This window comes from Cnephaeus nilssonii (genome assembly GCF_951640355.1).
Source record: "Cnephaeus nilssonii genome assembly, chromosome: 18".
NCBI classification, from domain to species: Eukaryota; Metazoa; Chordata; class Mammalia; order Chiroptera; family Vespertilionidae; genus Cnephaeus; species Cnephaeus nilssonii.
This window is the reverse complement of record NC_137089.1, coordinates 49,762,525-49,774,953: the sequence shown is the minus strand read 5'-3', so window position 1 is coordinate 49,774,953 and position 12,429 is coordinate 49,762,525. Positions and strand designations below refer to the sequence as shown.

Sequence of the window (12,429 nt, the reverse complement as noted above, 5' to 3'; positions counted from 1 at the left end):
GAGGGGATTCCTGTGTGAATTGAAAGAGACAACAGCATGGCTGAGGGGTTTTTCTCAGACAATGTTCAACTATTTCAGCTGGTACATGTACCAAATAGTTAACAATTTAATTAGAAACAGGCTTTTAAAATTGCTACTTTAGCTACAGAAAAGGGGGAAAGGACAAGGCTTTAAGAGAACCCACAATAAGTTAATTGTACTAATAGTGCAGAGTCAATATAAGGTCCCAGTGAGGCCATGCCATGGTCATGACACCAGGGGACAGGGTCCTTCCCTGCAAGTTATTTGATGATGGATATTTATATAGTGACCAAGGAATGTCTACATTAATGGCTGAAATTGCCAATCAGGTCCAGTGAACACTCAATTGTGCTGGGAGTCATACTATCAATACTAGAGAATACAATAGAAATGAGAGCTAATACTGTAATTATTTAAAATTTCTGTGTGCAAAGCATAACGTTACACTAATTCCTTAACCCACTGAGCTCACAAGTTTGTTTATCTTTTTTATCATCCTCACAGAATCTCATGATGCATTATCTTTTTTTGTTGTTCTTTTCTCCTCCTTTTTTAAATAGGAAAACTATGACAGAGTTTAAATGATTTGCTGAGGGCCTAAAAGCCTGTGAGGCATGGAGCATAGATTAGAATCATGAACACTACCTTCTGGTTGCCAGGGAACTGGATGACGGCTCCAGCCCTGGGATGCTGGCTGTGGGACTCAGAGTCACATCGCTTTATTTGTTTCCTCATTGGTGTTGTAGGAAATGCTGTAACAGCTCTTTGTCTCTAATTTGATCTTTAATTTTCATTCAAGTTGTCTTAAAGAACTTGCAATTAGGGGCATTAAAAAAATCCATGTGTCTATTTTGGAATATACAGATGGCACTTTAGTGAATGTTTTGAGTATGCTCTAAAATTCAGTATTAAATTTTATATTTCCCTGTAATTCTTGGTTATACAAATCTGGTACCTGCTCAAAGTCAGGATTCTTTATTATAATACACATAATTTTCTCTCATTTTAATAGGATACTATTCTTAGTGCTCTCCCACAAAAATAATTTATATAATCATTACAAATAGTAAGGAGCTCTCTGAAGTACAGTGGATAAGTTTATACTCCAAATATTTGTGAATTTCAACAATGTTTTTCAATAATACACAGTTCATATGGTATTAAATCAACATTATGTTTACATCATTTGGGGGTCGTTGGTTCCAAAAGTCCTTGCATTCCATATACAATGTTATATAATTTGTTGTAGGTTGTCAGCTCAAAATTAATTCAAAATGCTGAACATTGGGGAAGCAAGGCAGTAGTGTGTCCTAGATAAGGCTCCATATATGACACCAATCATGTGCACTCGCCAGTATTCTTACAAATACACACACACATATATATACTAGAAGCCTGGTGCATGAAATTTGTGCAAGGGGCTCCGCCCTCACAGCCCCAGCTTTATCCGGAAGGAAGGTTGTCCAGAAGGACATTGGGAAGGTCGTTTGGCTGTCTGGTCTAATTAGCATTTTACACTTTTATTATTATAAATTTTCCCCTTACTGCTTTTTGAAATTGATTTTTGAGAGAGAGAGAGATTTGTTGTTCCACTTATGATGCATTCATTGGTTGACTTAGGTATGTGCCCTGACCTGGGTGGAAATAGCAACCTAGGCCTATTGGGACAACGCTCAAAACAACTGAGCTCCCGGGCCAGGGCTCCTGTCTGCTTCGATTGTTCCTAACCACTGCTTCGCATTGCCTTTTAACTCTCCAAACTTACAACATAAAGTACATAAACGTAAGTTATTGTGTTTATTCACACTTTGATTCCTCAGAAATTGCCATAATGTTGCATGAGGTCCATGATTTGGGTTGTAAATTACTCCCTTGGCATAACTGCTGGCTTATAAAACAGAGTCATGAAGACAGAGTCTCCACACATTATGCATTGCTAATGACCTTCAAACAATGGTGTATTTGGAAGAATAAATCTGTTTACCTAGGCTGAAAATTCCCAATAAATATTGTTAATCGGCTATCAGGGCCACATACTCGGGAAAAATGAGAATCTATAGAGCTAGAGTGTTAGCTAGGTAGGTAGATACATAATAGGCACCTATTAGACTTAGGAAGGTGTGATTTTTCCAAATTTATTTCAGTGAATTATAAAACATTAAACTTGGTACTAAACTTTATTGTCCTCAGAATATTCTTTAGCATCCTTCTCTCAGAGGCAAAGTGATGCATTCAATTTGTATTGCTAGCAACAAAGCTGTACATTAATAGTTTATAGTTTATATTCAAATTCTGCACGCTAGGTCCACTCAGGCAGAGTTTCACATGCATCCTTGGGCGCACTGGGGACGATTTACATGTTTTTGTGATATATAGACTATAAAGGATGCCGGATGATGTTGGCCTCATCTAATTATGTATATTAGAAAATACATTTTTGAAGATGGCTTTTTAGTTTACATGGTTCTGGTTTAAAGAAAATTGTTCAAAATGCTTTATGAAGATGCTTAATATTTAAAGACAAATTCTGCAAACTTTATATAGACCTAAATTTCCAAGTGTCAACCAGGATCTGGCCCCTGCGACTCCTGCGCTCGCTGCGGTTTTCAGGGTTGTGGAGAGGGAGGGACACGGGGCTGGGTGCGGGGTGGTGCGGGGGCGCTGAGGTTCCCTGTGGCCCATTCGCCCTGATGTGGCTCCAGCAGCTGCGGTTACCGGTTGGCCTCCATCTCTAGTTGGGCTTCCAACGGCCCCTTTGGGGCGTGAAGAGCCTGGTGAGTGGGAGCCAGGAGACGGCTGTGCAGATTTTGGCCTCAGCGTCACCGAGTACGAAGTGGGCGAGTTATGAGAATATGCTCAGACTCCCATCTGCAAGAGGCAGTCATTAGATTGATAGCAACAATCGCCAACTCTTACCCGCCTCCCAGCTTCCCCAGCTGAGGGAGGCCCTGCAGGAAAAGGTCCCCTAATCAAGGCCAACGTGGCCCCAGGCATCAGGGAGGAACTGTAGGTCACACCGCCGTTGGCATCAGAGGGGGCTGCTGGGATGTGGCAGGTGACAAACATATTGGAGCCGCCGTACTGTGGACCCACGGCTGCTGTAGGACTGACAGCTGCTCTCAGTCGACGTGGGTTGGAGGGAGGGAGCGCTTTTCAGATGAGATGTGGCCTCGCCTGGGCCTTGAGCAGTGGTTGGTGGTGAGCAGAAAGCAGAGCCTTCCTTGGGACCCGGAGGAACTCTCCCGGACCTGCACCGACTTGCCCTTCACACCTCCGGGAGCTCGGATTCCTGCGTGGAGAGCCCAGAAAGTGAGGGCGCAGTTGCTGCCCGGGATGTCAGGTTAAGTGGACACTGGTGGCCCATAGTGGGCGAGTTTTTACCTACATTCCCCGCTGACTACCTTTTATCCGGAAATCTATAATTATGATGTCTGATTTTGGGTCACAACACCAGGCCTATGAAATTTTGTCTGTGGAATGTTTGTTGTTGTTAACCCTCACCAGAGAATATTCTTCCGTTGACTTTTTTAGAGGGAATGGAAGGGCGGGAGAGAGGCAGAGAGAAACATCAATGTGAGAGAGACACATGGATTGGTTGCCTCCTGCATGCACCCCAAATGGGCCCAGGAATAGAACCTGCAACCAAGGTACGTGTTCTTGATCAGGAATCAACCCAGGACCCATCAGCCCGTGGGCTGACACTCTAACCACGAAACCAAACTGGCCAAGGCTTGACACTGGAATTTTTATAAATAGACTAGATCCCCTACTCATTGATATTTATTTATTTGACATGCATGATGGAGAACACATTTTGGAGGAATCTGAACCCAAATATGAGAGAAAGCAGACTTCACTTGGAACAAATGACAGATCAGCTTTGGCCAATTGCTTTCAGGAAATCAGTTAATGCCCATTTTAAACAAAGTATTGCCTATAAAATAGTGACAGAGAAGTATCTTTTCTGAGCAATAGTGTATGCCCAATATGATTGATACAACTTTATAGTTTTTGAAACTATCTTTAATGTATAAACATTTACATTATTAAAATTACACATTATCATAGATTTAGAGACATTGTTTAAAGAGATTGTTTGCTTCCCCATTTAACAGATGAGAAATCTGAAACCAGTAAAATGTAAGTGACCTGCAGATCCTCATGCATGGTGTCCATGATAACACATACCGCCTTCCAATGTTCTGAGAAAAGATATGCTTACTTTATGATGCACAAGTCTTACCTTTGGGATTATAACGATGTCCATACAGACTGTACATGCAATTGCAACTTAGGCACATCATGAATGTGATCTGAAATCTATATGTTGCATGGAATATGTGCCAATGAAATGTCTACAAAGTGACAATTCCATATTCTGCAGGGCTTGTCTTTGATGGCCTTGCCCATGGTCCTGACATTAATCTGTCTGCAGAAAACTACCTATTACTCTTTTCTATAGATAATGTCTTCTGTAGAGATGACAAAGGAAACAATCATTCCATTTATGAGATTTGGGGTTACTTAATTGCAAGCAATAGAAACCTTATCTGATTTCAACAATAAAAGCAGCTTAAAGAATGTTGAGGAAACCTGAAGAACCACAGGGAGGGGTTTATGAAACCAGAGCCACAGCCAATGAGGCCAAATGGTGAGGAGGCAGCACATTGCTGGGGGAGCTGCAGCTGAGCCCCGGGCACTGCGGCTCGCAGGCATCGGGGCGGGAGTTCCTGCTAGCCCGGCTCCTGGACATCCTCGATCATGACTCCTAGCAGGCAGCTGGTGCTTTCAATGGGCTAAGCCTCTTTAGCAACCACTGGGTGTGGATTGCTTACTATCCTCCCCACACTACCTCCTGGCAGGATTCTGAAACTGGAAATTGAAGAGACTGGAAAGCTAACAATACATGTCTGATATCTGCCTGGCAGGAAGGGTACTTGATTTCATTCTGACAACCACCCCAGCTCTGACAGACTTAGATTCTGAGCCGAGCTACTTGGGGAGGAGGAACCCTCTCTTTGCTGGAGCGGGCCATGCAGTGGCGGTTCTGGAAGGCTTGGCTCAGCAGCTTCCTGGCCATGGTCAGAGGTCAAGCTCTCCATTCACTCATGGTCCAGAGATGCTCTCTGATGTACCTGGGAACAAGGAGGTCAGGTGAGTGAGTTCCCTTTGTCCTTCATCTTCGCACGTGGACCCTCCCTTCCCCAGCTTCTCGCACAATGTCATCCCCAGGACCTGGAGGAGTTTGTTTCCCTGCCTGCATCTTCACAGACATATCTCACAAGAGGATGCGAGCCTTCCTCAGGCCTCACCACAACACTCTCAGTGCTGGTCCAGATCCAGGTGTCACCCAAGGAACCTATAGAGAGTCAGCCTCAGAGGAAACGTTTTGAACATCAAAAGAACTTCAGATTTCCATACTGGCAGAATTCTGGGGAGTACACGCAGGAGCAGATGCTATAGATACGACGCAAAACAAAGAGGAACAGAATTTCAGATCAGGTTGGATCTATCGTTATGGGTGTTCATAAAAATGAATTTTAATGCATTAAGCTAGGTTGATGACTGGGAAATAGTTCATATTGTTTGCCTGACTGAATCATAAAGTCAGCCTTGGTGTATTTTGAACTAAGGGAAGTCAGGTTATTAACCTATTCATTTATTATATCCATCACAAGGATCAAAGGAATCTTCATAATAATGACATTGATAAATATATCCAGTAGTGCCAATAACCTTGAAATGTACTTCATTTGCCTGACTGGAGTGGCTCAATGGTTGAGCATCACTAGGAGATTATGATTCCATTCCCGGTCAGGGTACATGCCAAGGTTGCTAAGTCGTTCCCCAGTGGAAGTCATGCAGAAGGCAGCCGATCAGTGATTCTCTCACATCATTGATGTGTCTATCCTTCTCACCCTCTCCTATCCTCTCTGAAATCAATAATACACACACACACACACACACACACACACACACACACACTAGAGGCCCGATGCACAAAATTTGTGCAATAGTAGGCCTTCCCTCCCCCGGTTGCCGGCACTGGCTTCCCTCTGGCACCCAGGACCCGGGTTTCCCTCACAGCCCTGGCTTCATCTGGAAGGTCGTCCAGAAGGACGTCTGGCCTAATTAGCATATTATGCTTTTATTATATATATGTGTGTGTGTGTGTGTGTGTGTGTGTTGTATATATATATATATATATATATATATATATATATATATATATATGTATATATATATATGTATATATATATATTTTTAAATGTACTTCAGGAATTCTCTTAGCCCTAAGGGTCCATGATGACTAACTGTAATCTACCTTTGATAGGATCCTGGAACAGATAAAAACACATTAGTTAAAACTAAGGAAATGTGAATAAAATGTGAAATTTAGTTAATAATAATGCATCAATATTCGTTGCTTAATTGTGAAAGTGTACATACAACACTAATGTAAGATAATAATAACAAAGACAAGGCCTGCAGTATTTAAGGACTCTGTTCTCTCTTCCTAATTTTTCTGTAAATCTAAAACCATTCTAAACTAAAAAGTGTATTTAACAAAAGAGTCACTTGTCTCAGAAGTCCTGAGATAAATGTGGGAGATGTCGCCATTAAAGGGCTTCCCTGGCCTGAGTGGGATGATGCCATCCTGGCCCACAGAGGGTTTCAGCCCCAGGAGTAATGGGTGCTGTCACCCACAGGGGCTAAGATGATGATGTCAGTGCTTTGACACACAGGGCTCTGTGAAGGCACAAACTGCTTACGGTGTCCCTGATTTCACTGACAACCCTCGAATGTCCACAAAACGCAAACTACTGCACCAACATCAGAAAAGCTGAGTTCTGGCCAAACAATGATCTTTCGTCAGCACAAGAGTTTGAGTGCCTGATCAACATTTCCGTATTTGAATCGGTTCATGTGCCCAGAGCTCCTGGAATGAAGCCCATTGATATTCCTGTGGAAACAACCTGAAACAGTGCTAATCTCTTTGTTCAAGCCCGCCCACCCAGCCAGCTGCAGCATCCAAGGAGAAGACTAAAAACACATCACTAGTGGAGTGGTGAGTGGAGTGGAGGGAATGGCGGGCGACAGCTGGCCACTGAGTTTGATTTTACTTAGTGACTTCTATCATGGAGAAAACAAAAATTTGTTCACATTAGTACAGACACTTAATCTGGGTATGAACTTGCCTTCACTATTTGCCGTTTTCACTTGTAATGCTAACACAGGATTAGAAGAAGCTCCTTCTAAGGTATTTCATTTCTGATAGTGTTGCCTCTGAGCAAGTAAGTCATTTCATAGCAAAAGATATACCCGTCCTTGATAAACAGGATACAAAAGATATAATAACTTAGGTCAGGCTCAGCTGTGCTCTTGCAGCAGGAGCTGCGTACGATTCTGAGTGGGAACAGAAGAGGATGCTGTTTCTTTTGGAGCCAGAGCGCTCGATGGGCGGGAACGGGAGAGCTGCCTCTGACCACTGTGTCTGCTGCTCCACTTCTCAACCTGGATTCCTGAACCTGCAGCAAGAAAGCATGAAAATACTTAGCTGAACTAAGATTTGAGACTGACAGTTGACAATATCGAGTTAATTGAACTCTACCAGTAGACCGAAGAGGAAGATAAAGTTGATTAAGATGATTAAAGTGGACGATCAAGAAAATGAGGTAGCTGCTACATGATGGGGGTAGGGATGAAAATGCACGCCACCTGAAGAACTCCCCCAAGGTGGCTCCCAGCATTTCTACAAGTTTCATGTCAAACTATACCCAAAGGTCTGAGCATCTAGTACAGTAGGAAGAGCAGGTGCAAAACACTTCAGGGAAGATTTGAGTTACTTACTAATGGAGGCGCAGGCTTAGGAACCATTGTCAGCACGAAGAACACTTGTGGGGTTATAACATCTTCATTACTGTGTTGACTGTTTCACAGGGTATATCTATGTCTATACCTATAGATCTATATCTATCTATCATCTATCTATAGAGGGGTACAATAATAACATGTGCAGTTTATTTATGTCATTTATTAATCAAGCTATTTAAAAAGACATTGATAACTTCATAGTCCAGTAGCTATTAAGGAAATTGAATTATTAAATATATCTCTCTGAATAAAATTCCTTGTCCAGATGACTTCACTGATGCATTCTACAAAATTAAAAAACACACAAATAATAGAATTTAATACAGTTCTACACAAACTTTTCCATAAGAAAAAACACAGAGAAAGTTTCATCAAAGTACCTAATTTGTACACACTATCAGTTGCATTCTCACGTTACAACGGGGGTAGGTGACATACTCTCACTTCATATTAAGGAGATGGAGGCTCAGGGAACATGGAAAATACAGCCAACATCACAAAACTGGTTTGTCAGGCTTCTACAAAATCAGCCCTTCCGTTGCACTAAATTAACTTTCATTTAATTGATTTCTGTGAAAACATTTTTGTTTCTTTAGAGAAAATTGAGTTGATAAAATATACAAAATGCTCACCAGAAAAAAAATCTTGATAGATCATAGAGTAGCCACTTACAGTCTCACAAGTAAGGGTTGGGTTTTTATGTTCACGCTGTTATGAATCTTCCTTTTCTACATACTCGGTCAAGAGGGACCTGGACTCCAGCTGCATGGATATTGCTGACAGTGGGCGACAGGGTTATTTGCAACCTGCTGGTTTTTAGATTAGCGATAGTCACAATGTGGATTCTTGGAGAGCAGTTTTGTTACCTGTTTTTAGATGTCAGAAAATAAAATATTCCTCTTTATTGCTATCAATCTTACTATTCTATGCCATGTTTAATTAAACCTAAACACTATAAATAGCTACCAGTATAAGTATTGGTGAAATTCTATTATAACATTGCTTGTAACACTTACATTTTAATGACCTGTAAATATTTGAAGCTAGAGTATAAAGAAACTTTTATTTAATGTGAGGTTAATACGTGTGTGTGTGTGTGTGTGTGTAAACTCACATATTTGTGCTTATCCTATATAATAAGAGAGGAATATGCTAGTTATCCATTACACCATAACCGTCACATCCAGATCAGCAGGCTGCGTCCCCGCCCTCTGCTCAGGCAGCTGCAAGGCCCCGGGTAGGATAGGACACAGTAGGAGGGGATAAGAAAGGGGAGGGAGAGGAAGGCAGGCCTAGAAGAGAAACAGAAATACAGAAAGGGAACAAGCCGGCGAGGGGTAGGACGCAGGCAACGTGGAGCGGGGAGCCCCACCCAGTGCGGGCCGTTGGCGGGTCCTTGGGCTGAGGGGTGGACGGTCTGAGGCCTTCCGGGCGGAGGTGCTCCTGCTTTGCGGCAGCAGCGCCCAGGCCACGCTGGCCTAGGCCGCCCTCGCTGGGCCCAGCGACCCCGGCAGGGAATGGGAGCAGGACGGCAGCAGGGTGGCCGGGAAAGGGGGGCAGAGAACACCTGGCCAGGGCTGAACCCTGGGCTGGGGGTTAACACCCCCCAATGGAAGCTTTAAGGAGGGAACGAGGGCTCCTCCCTCTCGCTCACACACACCCCGCCTGGGCCTCCTCTCTCTCCAGCTTCATTTTCTCCACTGCGGGGGGCCAGGGTCTCCCATGGGGGGCCCAGCCGGTACCTCAGGTCTCCCTTCAGAGCTGGGGTGAACCCCCCCCCACGCCCCGGGGGAGCCAGGAGATGAAGAGATGGGAGGGGTTGGGGTGGAGGGAGCAGCGGCCTGGCAAGTTTGGGGGGAAGTAACCAGGTGGGGGAGGGGCTGAACAGGGAAGGGGGCCTCAGGCCCCCCCCCCACTTTGGATGAGTAGCTGCTGGGGCTGCCCCCTCCAGGTGGGGGCCTGGGAGGCCTGGGGCTGGTGAGTGGGGAGCCTGGGGGTCCTAGTGAACCTCCCAGTGGAGGTAGCAGGGGGGTGTCCCAGGAGGCCAAGGGAAGCAAGACTTTGGGGACATTCTGCAGCAGCTAATGGCCATCACGGACCAGAGCCTGGACGGGGCCCAGGCCAAGAAACACGCCCTAAACCGCCACCGAATGAAGCCAGCGCTCTTCAGCGTCCCGGGTGAGATCAAGAAGCCCGGCCTCAGCATCCGAAGCTCCCAGGAGGAGGAGCCGGTGGGCCCCAGCTTATGTGCTTGGACAACATGCTTCTGGCAGAAGGCGTGGCTGGGCCTGAGAAAGGGGGCGGGGGGGGGGGGCTCAGCGGCAGCAGCTGCAGCTGCAGCAGCATCTGGGGGCGGCATGTCCCCTGACAGCTCCATCCAACACTTGGACTATTGCAGCGAACTTGCCCAGATCCACCATCTCTACCCGTCGGAGCTGGAGAAGTATGAGCATGCATGTAACGAGTTCACGGCCATGTTATGAACCTGCTGAGGGAGCAGAGCCGCACGTGGCCCGTGGCAGCCAAGGAGCTGGAGCGGATGGTGAGCATCATCCACCGCAAGTTCAGCGCCATCCACATGCAGCTCCAACAGAGCACCTGCCAGGCGTTCAGGATCCTTGCTCCCGGTTGTTCCTGGATGTCAGACGGAAATGCCTGAACTTCAGCAAACAGGCCACCCAGGTCCTCAATGAGCATTTCTATTCCCGCCTGAGTGACCCGTATCCCAGTGAGGAGGCTAAGGAGGAGCTCGCCGAGAAGTGTGGCATCACCGGCTCTCAGGTCTCTAACTGGTTTGGCAACAAGCGGATTCGCTATAAGAAAAATATCAAAAAGTTTCAAGAGGAGGCCCACAGCCGCACCAGCTCCTGACACCCCCTTCCTCCTCAGGCTCTGGTGGCTCTTTCAATCTCTCAGGATCCAGAGACATGTTTCTGGGGATGCCCAGGCTCAACGGAGATTCCTACCCTGCTTCCCAGGGGGAATCACTCTGACACTCGATGGGCCCAGCGGGCTACAGAGATAACCTTGGGGGCGGCCAGATGTACAGCCCTCAGGAAATGAGGCCAAATGGCAGCTGGCAGGAGGCTGTGATCCCGTCCTCAGTGACGTCCCCAACAGAAGGGCCAGGGAGCATTCACTCTGACACTTCCAACCGATCTCACCCTCAGGGCCACAGGGTGGGGGCTCATGAGGTGACTCTTGACGAGAGGACAAAGGCATCCAGAGGACAAGCCCCAGGCACAAGAGAAGCACAAGATGGAGAAGGGCAAGTGGGGTCGCCCTACCCCAGCTGACTCAGTGCTGGGGTTGCTGACTACATGGCTAGGAGAAGGGGGTCCCTAAGAGGAAGGTGCGGTCTGTTTCCCCTTTTTTCCCTTCTTTTCAATCTTTTTCTCTCCCCATTTCTTACACAGAAACACGCCCAGAACCCTATCTTTCAGATCCTCTTTCTCTCTCATAGACACATACACAACTATTCTGTTTCTCTCATAGATACATATACAACCACTGTTTCTCTATAGACACATATACATTCTCTCTCTCTCAGACACATATACAACTATTCTGTTTCTCTCTCTCTCTCTCTCTGGTTTCACCCATTCTCTTTCCCCATCCCTTATCTGCTCTGGGATCTGTGGAGATGCCAGCCTTGAGATGCCGACCAGAGATGCCAAAAATGGGGACACAACTTCTGGACAGATGACCTGGCCATGCCCCGGGGCCTCCCACCCCTCCACCTCCAGACGGCTTTATTACCTCATATGCAGCTCATCTTAAACCAATAGAATTGCTCAGAAAAAAAAAAAAAAAAAAGAAGAAGAAGAAGAAGGGAAGGAGGGAGGGAAGAACTTTATAAAGGAGTCAGCAGACAGCAGAGTTAAAGAAGGAAAGAGGATGTATGAGTGAACTGTAGGAGCTATAATGAAAATCAAGTATAGTTGTGTACTGGGGACAGATTTTAAAAGTAGGAGTCAGAAAATAAAAAAGATAAATGATAGTGAATAATTAGGCAGGTAGATAGATATAAAAACAGTGGAAGTAAGTATAGAAGAATGTATGGGAAAGGTAGGATGAGAGAGAAAGAGGGAGGGTATAAAAGCTTTAAAGGGGAGCCGGTAGAGCTTAAAAGGAGAATGGGAAGATGGAAGAAATGGGGGAGGGAGCAAAGCAGGTCCGAGGGAGGAAGTGAAGAAAAATATTAAGGTGGGAAAGAAGGAAAAGGGGAGGGGGGGCAGGGGTAAAGATAAAGGAAAGAAGAAATGTGGGGAGGGAGGGTAGGAGACAGATGGGAAGAAGGATGATGGAACAGAAGTAGGAAATAAGGAGGAAAGAAAAGTTTATAAATGATGAGTCAGTAGGAAAAAGTGTTACATAAAGGAGAGAGAAAAATTGTGTGAGAGGAAGAAGCCAATAAGGAAGTCAAATACAATTGTGTGTGAAGGGGATAAGATTAAAAAAGAAAGTTAATAGGGGTGATCAGGCCAGCAGGGGAGGGCAGTTAGGGGGATCAGGCCGCCAGGGAAGGGCAGT

At 45.4% G+C, this 12,429-nt stretch overlaps 1 pseudogene across 1 annotated transcript; it reads left to right on the top strand.

The window, feature by feature from the left end:
• Positions 1–9,831: 9,831 nt before the first annotated feature.
• Positions 9,832–11,192, top strand: LOC307114124 (pre-B-cell leukemia transcription factor 2-like; annotated as a pseudogene). Its single transcript has one exon. The product of its transcript is annotated as a pre-B-cell leukemia transcription factor 2-like (transcript).
• The last annotated feature ends 1,237 nt before the right edge of the window (positions 11,193–12,429 follow it).